At 48.8% G+C, this 12,540-nt stretch overlaps 1 protein-coding gene across 1 annotated transcript in view; it reads left to right on the forward strand.

Moving 5' to 3' along the window:
- The window catches only part of LOC311100942 (uncharacterized protein), a 127,752-nt gene that overhangs the window by 61,694 nt on the left and 53,518 nt on the right, over nucleotides 1-12,540 (forward strand). The window lies entirely within an intron of this gene.

Consider the following 12,540-nt stretch of genomic DNA (forward strand, 5'->3'; position numbering starts at 1 on the left):
GTCCATATTCAGCCCCTACTGCCATTCCTCCCAGAGTAGTCCATATTCAGCCCCTACTACCATTCCTCCCAGAGTAGTCCATATTCAGCTCCTACTACCATTCCTCCCAGAGTAGTCCATATTCAGCCCCTACTACCATTCCTCCCAGAGTAGTCCATATTCAGCTCCTACTACCATTCCTCCCAGAGTAGTCCATATTCAGCCCCTACTTTGTGCCATTCCTCCCAGAGTAGTCCATATTCAGCCCCTACTACCATTCCTCCCAGAGTAGTCCATATTCAGCCCCTACTACCATTCCTCCCAGAGTAGTCCATATTCAGCCCCTACTACCATTCCTCCCAGAGTAGTCCATATTCAGCCCCTACTACCATTCCTCCCAGAGTAGTCCATATTCAGCTCCTACTACCATTCCTCCCAGAGTAGTCCATATTCAGCCCCTACTTTGTGCCATTCCTCCCAGAGTAGTCCATATTCAGCCCCTACTACCATTCCTCCCAGAGTAGTCCATATTCAGCCCCTACTTTGCCATGACAACTCAACCATTCCTCCCAGAGTAGTCCATATTCAGCCCCTACTTTGTGCCATTCCTCCCAGAGTAGTCCATATTCAGCCCCTACTTTGTGCCATTCCTCCCAGAGTAGTCCATATTCAGCCCCTACTTTGTGCCATTCCTCCCAGAGTAGTCCATATTCAGCCCCTACTTTGTGCCATTCCTCCCAGAGTAGTCCATATTCAGCTCCTACTACCATTCCTCCCAGAGTAGTCCATATTCAGCCCCTACTACCATTCCTCCCAGAGTAGTCCATATTCAGCCCCTACTTTGTGCCATTCCTCCCAGAGTAGTCCATATTCAGCCCCTACTACCATTCCTCCCAGAGTAGTCCATATTCAGCCCCTACTACCATTCCTCCCAGAGTAGTCCATATTCAGCCCCTACTGCCATTCCTCCCAGAGTAGTCCATATTCAGCCCCTACTTTGTGCCATTCCTCCCAGAGTAGTCCATATTCAGCCCCTACTACCATTCCTCCCAGAGTAGTCCATATTCAGCCCCTACTACCATTCCTCCCAGAGTAGTCCATATTCAGCCCCTACTGCCATTCCTCCCAGAGTAGTCCATATTCAGCTCCTACTACCATTCCTCCCAGAGTAGTCCATATTCAGCCCCTACTGCCATTCCTCCCAGAGTAGTCCATATTCAGCCCCTACTACCATTCCTCCCAGAGTAGTCCATATTCAGCCCCTACTGCCATTCCTCCCAGAGTAGTCCATATTCAGCCCCTACTACCATTCCTCCCAGAGTAGTCCATATTCAGCCCCTACTACCATTCCTCCCAGAGTAGTCCATATTCAGCTCCTACTACCATTCCTCCCAGAGTAGTCCATATTCAGCCCCTACTACCATTCCTCCCAGAGTAGTCCATATTCAGCCCCTACTGCCATTCCTCCCAGAGTAGTCCATATTCAGCCCCTACTACCATTCCTCCCAGAGTAGTCCATATTCAGCCCCTACTACCATTCCTCCCAGAGTAGTCCATATTCAGCCCCTACTTTGTGCCATTCCTCCCAGAGTAGTCCATATTCAGCCCCTACTGCCATTCCTCCCAGAGTAGTCCATATTCAGCCCCTACTACCATTCCTCCCAGAGTAGTCCATATTCAGCTCCTACTACCATTCCTCCCAGAGTAGTCCATATTCAGCCCCTACTTTGTGCCATTCCTCCCAGAGTAGTCCATATTCAGCTCCTACTACCATTCCTCCCAGAGTAGTCCATATTCAGCCCCTACTACCATTCCTCCCAGAGTAGTCCATATTCAGCCCCTACTTTGTGCCATTCCTCCCAGAGTAATCCATATTCAGCCCCTACTACCATTCCTCCCAGAGTAGTCCATATTCAGCCCCTACTACCATTCCTCCCAGAGTAGTCCATATTCAGCCCCTACTGCCATTCCTCCCAGAGTAGTCCATATTCAGCCCCTACTTTGTGCCATTCCTCCCAGAGTAGTCCATATTCAGCCCCTACTACCATTCCTCCCAGAGTAGTCCATATTCAGCCCCTACTACCATTCCTCCCAGAGTAGTCCATATTCAGCCCCTACTGCCATTCCTCCCAGAGTAGTCCATATTCAGCTCCTACTACCATTCCTCCCAGAGTAGTCCATATTCAGCCCCTACTGCCATTCCTCCCAGAGTAGTCCATATTCAGCCCCTACTACCATTCCTCCCAGAGTAGTCCATATTCAGCTCCTACTACCATTCCTCCCAGAGTAGTCCATATTCAGCCCCTACTACCATTCCTCCCAGAGTAGTCCATATTCAGCTCCTACTACCATTCCTCCCAGAGTAGTCCATATTCAGCCCCTACTTTGTGCCATTCCTCCCAGAGTAGTCCATATTCAGCCCCTACTACCATTCCTCCCAGAGTAGTCCATATTCAGCCCCTACTACCATTCCTCCCAGAGTAGTCCATATTCAGCCCCTACTACCATTCCTCCCAGAGTAGTCCATATTCAGCCCCTACTACCATTCCTCCCAGAGTAGTCCATATTCAGCTCCTACTACCATTCCTCCCAGAGTAGTCCATATTCAGCCCCTTCTTTGTGCCATTCCTCCCAGAGTAGTCCATATTCAGCCCCTACTACCATTCCTCCCAGAGTAGTCCATATTCAGCCCCTACTTTGCCATGACAACTCAACCATTCCTCCCAGAGTAGTCCATATTCAGCCCCTACTTTGTGCCATTCCTCCCAGAGTAGTCCATATTCAGCCCCTACTTTGTGCCATTCCTCCCAGAGTAGTCCATATTCAGCCCCTACTTTGTGCCATTCCTCCCAGAGTAGTCCATATTCAGCCCCTACTTTGTGCCATTCCTCCCAGAGTAGTCCATATTCAGCTCCTACTACCATTCCTCCCAGAGTAGTCCATATTCAGCCCCTACTACCATTCCTCCCAGAGTAGTCCATATTCAGCCCCTACTTTGTGCCATTCCTCCCAGAGTAGTCAATATTCAGCCCCTACTACCATTCCTCCCAGAGTAGTCCATATTCAGCCCCTACTACCATTCCTCCCAGAGTAGTCCATATTCAGCCCCTACTGCCATTCCTCCCAGAGTAGTCCATATTCAGCCCCTACTTTGTGCCATTCCTCCCAGAGTAGTCCATATTCAGCCCCTACTACCATTCCTCCCAGAGTAGTCCATATTCAGCCCCTACTACCATTCCTCCCAGAGTAGTCCATATTCAGCCCCTACTGCCATTCCTCCCAGAGTAGTCCATATTCAGCTCCTACTACCATTCCTCCCAGAGTAGTCCATATTCAGCCCCTACTGCCATTCCTCCCAGAGTAGTCCATATTCAGCCCCTACTACCATTCCTCCCAGAGTAGTCCATATTCAGCCCCTACTGCCATTCCTCCCAGAGTAGTCCATATTCAGCCCCTACTACCATTCCTCCCAGAGTAGTCCATATTCAGCCCCTACTACCATTCCTCCCAGAGTAGTCCATATTCAGCTCCTACTACCATTCCTCCCAGAGTAGTCCATATTCAGCCCCTACTACCATTCCTCCCAGAGTAGTCCATATTCAGCCCCTACTGCCATTCCTCCCAGAGTAGTCCATATTCAGCCCCTACTACCATTCCTCCCAGAGTAGTCCATATTCAGCCCCTACTACCATTCCTCCCAGAGTAGTCCATATTCAGCCCCTACTTTGTGCCATTCCTCCCAGAGTAGTCCATATTCAGCCCCTACTGCCATTCCTCCCAGAGTAGTCCATATTCAGCCCCTACTACCATTCCTCCCAGAGTAGTCCATATTCAACTCCTACTACCATTCCTCCCAGAGTAGTCCATATTCAGCCCCTACTTTGTGCCATTCCTCCCAGAGTAGTCCATATTCAGCTCCTACTACCATTCCTCCCAGAGTAGTCCATATTCAGCCCCTACTACCATTCCTCCCAGAGTAGTCCATATTCAGCCCCTACTTTGTGCCATTCCTCCCAGAGTAGTCCATATTCAGCCCCTACTACCATTCCTCCCAGAGTAGTCCATATTCAGCCCCTACTACCATTCCTCCCAGAGTAGTCCATATTCAGCCCCTACTGCCATTCCTCCCAGAGTAGTCCATATTCAGCCCCTACTTTGTGCCATTCCTCCCAGAGTAGTCCATATTCAGCCCCTACTACCATTCCTCCCAGAGTAGTCCATATTCAGCCCCTACTACCATTCCTCCCAGAGTAGTCCATATTCAGCCCCTACTGCCATTCCTCCCAGAGTAGTCCATATTCAGCTCCTACTACCATTCCTCCCAGAGTAGTCCATATTCAGCCCCTACTGCCATTCCTCCCAGAGTAGTCCATATTCAGCCCCTACTACCATTCCTCCCAGAGTAGTCCATATTCAGCTCCTACTACCATTCCTCCCAGAGTAGTCCATATTCAGCCCCTACTACCATTCCTCCCAGAGTAGTCCATATTCAGCTCCTACTACCATTCCTCCCAGAGTAGTCCATATTCAGCCCCTACTTTGTGCCATTCCTCCCAGAGTAGTCCATATTCAGCCCCTACTACCATTCCTCCCAGAGTAGTCCATATTCAGCCCCTACTACCATTCCTCCCAGAGTAGTCCATATTCAGCCCCTACTACCATTCCTCCCAGAGTAGTCCATATTCAGCCCCTACTACCATTCCTCCCAGAGTAGTCCATATTCAGCTCCTACTACCATTCCTCCCAGAGTAGTCCATATTCAGCCCCTACTTTGTGCCATTCCTCCCAGAGTAGTCCATATTCAGCCCCTACTACCATTCCTCCCAGAGTAGTCCATATTCAGCCCCTACTTTGCCATGACAACTCAACCATTCCTCCCAGAGTAGTCCATATTCAGCCCCTACTTTGTGCCATTCCTCCCAGAGTAGTCCATATTCAGCCCCTACTTTGTGCCATTCCTCCCAGAGTAGTCCATATTCAGCCCCTACTTTGTGCCATTCCTCCCAGAGTAGTCCATATTCAGCCCCTACTTTGTGCCATTCCTCCCAGAGTAGTCCATATTCAGCTCCTACTACCATTCCTCCCAGAGTAGTCCATATTCAGCCCCTACTACCATTCCTCCCAGAGTAGTCCATATTCAGCCCCTACTTTGTGCCATTCCTCCCAGAGTAGTCCATATTCAGCCCCTACTACCATTCCTCCCAGAGTAGTCCATATTCAGCCCCTACTACCATTCCTCCCAGAGTAGTCCATATTCAGCCGCTACTGCCATTCCTCCCAGAGTAGTCCATATTCAGCCCCTACTTTGTGCCATTCCTCCCAGAGTAGTCCATATTCAGCCCCTACTACCATTCCTCCCAGAGTAGTCCATATTCAGCCCCTACTACCATTCCTCCCAGAGTAGTCCATATTCAGCTCCTACTACCATTCCTCCCAGAGTAGTCCATATTCAGCCCCTACTACCATTCCTCCCAGAGTAGTCCATATTCAGCCCCTACTGCCATTCCTCCCAGAGTAGTCCATATTCAGCCCCTACTACCATTCCTCCCAGAGTAGTCCATATTCAGCCCCTACTACCATTCCTCCCAGAGTAGTCCATATTCAGCCCCTACTTTGTGCCATTCCTCCCAGAGTAGTCCATATTCAGCCCCTACTGCCATTCCTCCCAGAGTAGTCCATATTCAGCCCCTACTACCATTCCTCCCAGAGTAGTCCATATTCAACTCCTACTACCATTCCTCCCAGAGTAGTCCATATTCAGCCCCTACTTTGTGCCATTCCTCCCAGAGTAGTCCATATTCAGCTCCTACTACCATTCCTCCCAGAGTAGTCCATATTCAGCCCCTACTACCATTCCTCCCAGAGTAGTCCATATTCAGCCCCTACTTTGTGCCATTCCTCCCAGAGTAGTCCATATTCAGCCCCTACTACCATTCCTCCCAGAGTAGTCCATATTCAGCCCCTACTACCATTCCTCCCAGAGTAGTCCATATTCAGCCCCTACTGCCATTCCTCCCAGAGTAGTCCATATTCAGCCCCTACTTTGTGCCATTCCTCCCAGAGTAGTCCATATTCAGCCCCTACTACCATTCCTCCCAGAGTAGTCCATATTCAGCCCCTACTACCATTCCTCCCAGAGTAGTCCATATTCAGCCCCTACTGCCATTCCTCCCAGAGTAGTCCATATTCAGCTCCTACTACCATTCCTCCCAGAGTAGTCCATATTCAGCCCCTACTGCCATTCCTCCCAGAGTAGTCCATATTCAGCCCCTACTACCATTCCTCCCAGAGTAGTCCATATTCAGCTCCTACTACCATTCCTCCCAGAGTAGTCCATATTCAGCCCCTACTACCATTCCTCCCAGAGTAGTCCATATTCAGCTCCTACTACCATTCCTCCCAGAGTAGTCCATATTCAGCCCCTACTTTGTGCCATTCCTCCCAGAGTAGTTCATATTCAGCCCCTACTACCATTCCTCCCAGAGTAGTCCATATTCAGCCCCTACTACCATTCCTCCCAGAGTAGTCCATATTCAGCCCCTACTACCATTCCTCCCAGAGTAGTCCATATTCAGCCCCTACTACCATTCCTCCCAGAGTAGTCCATATTCAGCTCCTACTACCATTCCTCCCAGAGTAGTCCATATTCAGCCCCTACTTTGTGCCATTCCTCCCAGAGTAGTCCATATTCAGCCCCTACTACCATTCCTCCCAGAGTAGTCCATATTCAGCCCCTACTTTGCCATGACAACTCAACCATTCCTCCCAGAGTAGTCCATATTCAGCCCCTACTTTGTGCCATTCCTCCCAGAGTAGTCCATATTCAGCCCCTACTTTGTGCCATTCCTCCCAGAGTAGTCCATATTCAGCCCCTACTTTGTGCCATTCCTCCCAGAGTAGTCCATATTCAGCCCCTACTTTGTGCCATTCCTCCCAGAGTAGTCCATATTCAGCTCCTACTACCATTCCTCCCAGAGTAGTCCATATTCAGCCCCTACTACCATTCCTCCCAGAGTAGTCCATATTCAGCCCCTACTTTGTGCCATTCCTCCCAGAGTAGTCCATATTCAGCTCCTACTACCATTCCTCCCAGAGTAGTCCATATTCAGCCCCTACTACCATTCCTCCCAGAGTAGTCCATATTCAGCCCCTACTTTGTGCCATTCCTCCCAGAGTAGTCCATATTCAGCCCCTACTACCATTCCTCCCAGAGTAGTCCATATTCAGCCCCTACTACCATTCCTCCCAGAGTAGTCCATATTCAGCCGCTACTGCCATTCCTCCCAGAGTAGTCCATATTCAGCCCCTACTTTGTGCCATTCCTCCCAGAGTAGTCCATATTCAGCCCCTACTACCATTCCTCCCAGAGTAGTCCATATTCAGCCCCTACTACCATTCCTCCCAGAGTAGTCCATATTCAGCCCCTACTGCCATTCCTCCCAGAGTAGTCCATATTCAGCTCCTACTACCATTCCTCCCAGAGTAGTCCATATTCAGCCCCTACTGCCATTCCTCCCAGAGTAGTCCATATTCAGCCCCTACTACCATTCCTCCCAGAGTAGTCCATATTCAGCCCCTACTGCCATTCCTCCCAGAGTAGTCCATATTCAGCCCCTACTACCATTCCTCCCAGAGTAGTCCATATTCAGCCCCTACTACCATTCCTCCCAGAGTAGTCCATATTCAGCTCCTACTACCATTCCTCCCAGAGTAGTCCATATTCAGCCCCTACTACCATTCCTCCCAGAGTAGTCCATATTCAGCCCCTACTGCCATTCCTCCCAGAGTAGTCCATATTCAGCCCCTACTACCATTCCTCCCAGAGTAGTCCATATTCAGCCCCTACTACCATTCCTCCCAGAGTAGTCCATATTTACAGAATGCTTTATGAACGCTGTGTGAACGCTGTGGGAATGCTGTGGGAACGCTGTGGGAACGCTGTGGGAACGCTGTGGGAATGCTGTGGGAACGCTGTGGGAATGCTGTGTGAACGCTGTGGGAACGCTGTGGGAACTCTGTGGGAACGCTGTCTGAATGTGAATTGTTTATGAATAGTGACTGAACACAGAGATGTGGACTGGCTGATCTTGGCTCCAGGGTACTAGGGAGGCTTGCCAGCTAGATACAGTACAGTAACACTATAGTACTAATCGGGCTGTCAGTCTCTGTTTATTTAATGGGGCTGTCAGTCTCTGTTTATTTAATGGGGCTGTCAGTCTCTGTTTTTTTAATGGGGCTGTCAGTCTCTGTTTATTTAATGGGGCTGTCAGTCTCTGTTTATTTAATGGGGCTGTCAGTCTCTGTTTATTTAATGGGGCTGTCAGTCTCTGTTTATTTAATGGGGCTGTCAGTCTCTGTTTATTTAATGGGGCTGTCAGTCTCTGTTTATTTAATGGGGCTGTCAGTCTCTGTTTATTTAATGGGGCTGTCAGTCTCTGTTTATTTAATGGGGCTGTCAGTCTCTGTTTATTTAATGGGGCTGTCAGTCTCTGTTTATTTAATGGGGCTGTCAGTCTCTGTTTATTTAATGGGGCTGTAAGTCTCTGTTTATTTAATGGGGCTGTCAGTCTCTGTTTATTTAATGGGGCTGTCAGTCTCTGTTTATTTAATGGGGCTATCAGTCTCTGTTTATTTAATGGGGCTGTCAGTCTCTGTTTATTTAATGGGGCTGTCAGTCTGTTTCACAGCTAGATACAGTATAGTAACACACCAGAGTAGATCAGAATGAAAGGCTTTGAAACGGGGAGAACAGTTCCACAGAATAGATGGGAAGAAACAGAGAGAGAGAAAAGAGGGGGAGGGACAACAGTTCCACAGAAGCAGGAAGTGAAGTGCATGATGGGAATGTTCCTTCTGGCCAGCTGTGATTCAAAGTGAATCAGTTCTAATGATCACAGAACACAGTATTCAGGGTGTCTGCTGTGCCTTCAACGACAGTGTGGGGACCAGGAATGGATATGTAGAAAATAATGAGAATAGCAAACAATAGAAAATGAAGGGAGGATTGTAAATCTGTTCCCGCTGTCCAAAGCAGCAGAGCTAGGTTTGGTTTGGTCCCAAAAGCTACTCCTTGCTCCTCTGTGGAAACTCATCTATGTAGTGATCTCTCTATACTGAGTGGACAAAACATTAGGAACAAAACATTTCCATGACATAGACTGACCAGGTGAATCCAGGTGAAAGCTATGATCCCTTATTGATGTCGCTTGTTAATTCCACTTCAGTGTAGACGAAGGGGAGGAAACAGGTTAAAGGATTTTTAAGCCTTGAAACAATTGAGACATGGATTGTGTATGTGTGCCATTCAGAGGGTGAATGGGCAAGACAAAATATGTAAGTGGCTTTGAACGGGGTATGGTAGTAGGTGCCAGGTGCACCGGTTTGAGTGTGTCAAGAACTTCAACCCTGCTGGGCTTTTCACACTCAACAGTTCCCCGTGTGTATCAAGAATCGTCCGCCACCCAATGGACATCCAGCTAACTTGACACAACTGTGGGAAGCATTGGACATGTGCCAGCATCCCTGTGTAACGCGTTCAACACCTTGTAGAGTCCAAGGTATATTTGTAAACAACAGCTTGTGCTCGATATCTAAGGAAGTCTCGAGGTTTTGCTCACCTGAGATAGTGTGGTCTACAGCTTATCATGAGATACTCTATCTACCAAGAGAGTTTTCATCTATATTCTTCGTAGCTGTCTATTTACCACCACAAACAGGAAAACGCTCACCCAGAGCTCCTAGTGGCCGGGGACTTTAATGCAGGGAAACTTAAGTCCGTTTTACCTCATTTCTACCAGAATGTTAAATGTGCAACCAGAGGGAAAAAAACTCTAGACCACCTTTACTCCACACACAGAGATGCATACAAAGCATGAGAGCATCAGCTGTTCCGGATGACTGTGTGATCACGCTCTCCGTAGCCGATGTGAGTTAGACCTTTAAACAGGTCAACAGATGGATTACCAGGACGTGTACTCCGAGCATGCGCTGACCAACTGGCAAGTGTCTTCACTGACATTTTCAACCTCTCCCTGTCTGAGTCTGTAATACCAACATGTTTCAAGCAGACCACCATAGTCCCTGGTCCCAAGAACACGAAGGTAACCTGCCTAAATGACTACCGACCCGTAGCATTGACGTCTGTAGCCATGAAGTGCTTTGAAAGGCTGGTCATGGCTCACATCAACACCATTATCCCAGAAACCCTAGACCCACTCCAATTTGCATACCGCTCCAACAGATCCACAGATGATGCAATCTCTATTGCGCTCCACACTGCAGTTTCACCCCTGGACAAAAGGAACACCTACGTGAGAATGCTATTCATTGACTTCAGCTCAGCGTTCAACACCATAGTGCCCTCAAAGCTCATCACTAAGCTAAGGACCCTGGGACTAAACACCTCCCTCTGCAACTGGATCCTGGACTTCCTGATGGGCCGTCCCCAGGTGGTAAGGGTAGGTAACAAGACATCTGCCACGCTGATCCTCAACACAAGGGCCCCTCAGGGGTGCGTGCTCAGTCCCCTCCTGTACTCCCTGTTCACTCATTACTGCACGGCCAGGCACGACTCCAACACCATCATTAAGTTTGCCGGCGACACAACAGTGGTAGGCCTGATCACCGACAACGATGAGACAGCCTATAGGGAGGAGGTCAGAGAAATGGCCGTGTGGTGCCAGGATAACAACCTCTCCCTCAACGTGATGATGACAAAGGAGATGATTGTGGACTACAGGAAAAAGAAGAGGACAGAGCACACCCCCATTCTCATGACGGGGCTGTAGTGGAGCAGGTTGAGAACTTCAAGTTCCTTGGTGTCCACATCACCAATAAACGAACATGATGCAAGGGCATGGGTCCTCAGATCCTCAAAAGGTTCTACAGCTGCAACATCGAGAGCATCCTGACTGGTTGCATCACCACCTGGTATGGTAACTGCTTGGCCTCCGACCGCAAGGCACTACAGAGGGTAGTGCGGACGGCCCAGTACATCACTGTGGCCAAGCTTCCTGCCATCCAGGACCTCTATACCAGGCGGTGTCAGAGGAAGGCCCTAAAAATTGTCAAAGACTCCAGCCACCCTAGTCATAGACTGTTCTCTCTGCTACCGCACGGCAAGCGGTACCGGAGCACCAAGTCTAGGTCCAAGAGACTTCTAAACAGCTTCTACCCCCAAGCCATAAGACTCCTGAACATCTAATCAAATTGCTACCCGGACTATTTGCATTGCCCCCCCCCCCCCTTTTATACTGCTGCTACTCGCTGTTTATTATCTATGTATAGTCACTTTAATAACTCTACCCACATGTACATATGACCTCAATTACCTTGACTAACCGGTGCCCCCGCACATTGACTCTGTACCGGTACCCCCTGTATATACAGTGGGGAGAACAAGTATTTGATACACTGCTGATTTTGCAGGTTTTCCTACTTACAAAGCATGTAGAGGTCTGTAATTTTTATCATAGGTACACTTCAACTGTGAGAGACGGAATCTAAAACAAAAATCCAGAAAATCACATTGTATGATTTTAAAGTAATTAATTTGCATTTTATTGAATGACATAAGTATTTGATACATCAGAAAAGCAGAACTTAATATTTGGTACAGAAACCTTTGTTTGCAATTACAGAGATCATACATTTCCTGTAGGTCTTGACCAAGTTTGCACACACTGCAGCAGGGATTTTGGCCCACTCCTCCATACAGACCTTCTCCAGATCCTTCAGGTTTCGGGCCTGTCGCTGGGCAATACGGACTTTCAGCTCCCTCCAAAGATGTTCTATTGGGTTCAGGTCTGGAGACTGGCTAGGCCACTCCAGGACCTTGAGATGCTTCTTACGAAGCCACTCCTTAGTTGACCTGGCTGTGTGTTTCGGGTTATTGTCATGCTGGAAGACCCAGCCACGACCCATCTTCAATGCTCTTACTGAGGGAAGGAGGTTGTTGGCCAAGATCTCGCGATACATGGCCCCATCCATCCTCCCCTCAATACGGTGCAGTCTTCCTGTCCCCTTTGCAGAAAAGCATCCCCAAAGAATGATGTTTCCACCTCCATGCTTCATGGTTGGGATGGTGTTCTTGGGGTTGTACTCATCCTTCTTCTTCCTCCAAACACGGCGAGTGGAGTTTAGACCAAAAAGCTCTAATTTTGTCTCATCAGACCACATGACCTTCTCCCATTCCTCCTCTGGATCATCCAGATGGTCATTGGCAAACTTCAGACAGGCCTGGACATGCGCTGGCTGGGGGACCTTGCCTGCGCTGCAGGAATTTAATCCATGACGGCGTAGTGTGTTACTAATGGTTTTCTTTGAGACTGTGGTCCCAGCTCTCTTCAGGTCATTGACCAGGTCCTGCCGTGTAGTTCTGGGCTGATCCCTCACCTTCCTCATGATCATTGATGCCCCACGAGGTGAGATCTTGCATGGAGCCCCAGACCGAGGGTGATTGACCGTCATCTTGAACTTCTTCCATTTTCTAATAATTGCGCCAACAGTTGCCTTTTCACCAAGCTGCTTGCCTATTGTCCTGTAGCCCATCCCAGCCTTGTG

Source organism: Coregonus lavaretus (assembly GCF_964263955.1).
Source record: "Coregonus lavaretus genome assembly, chromosome: 25".
Lineage (NCBI taxonomy): Eukaryota > Metazoa > Chordata > Actinopteri > Salmoniformes > Salmonidae > Coregonus > Coregonus lavaretus.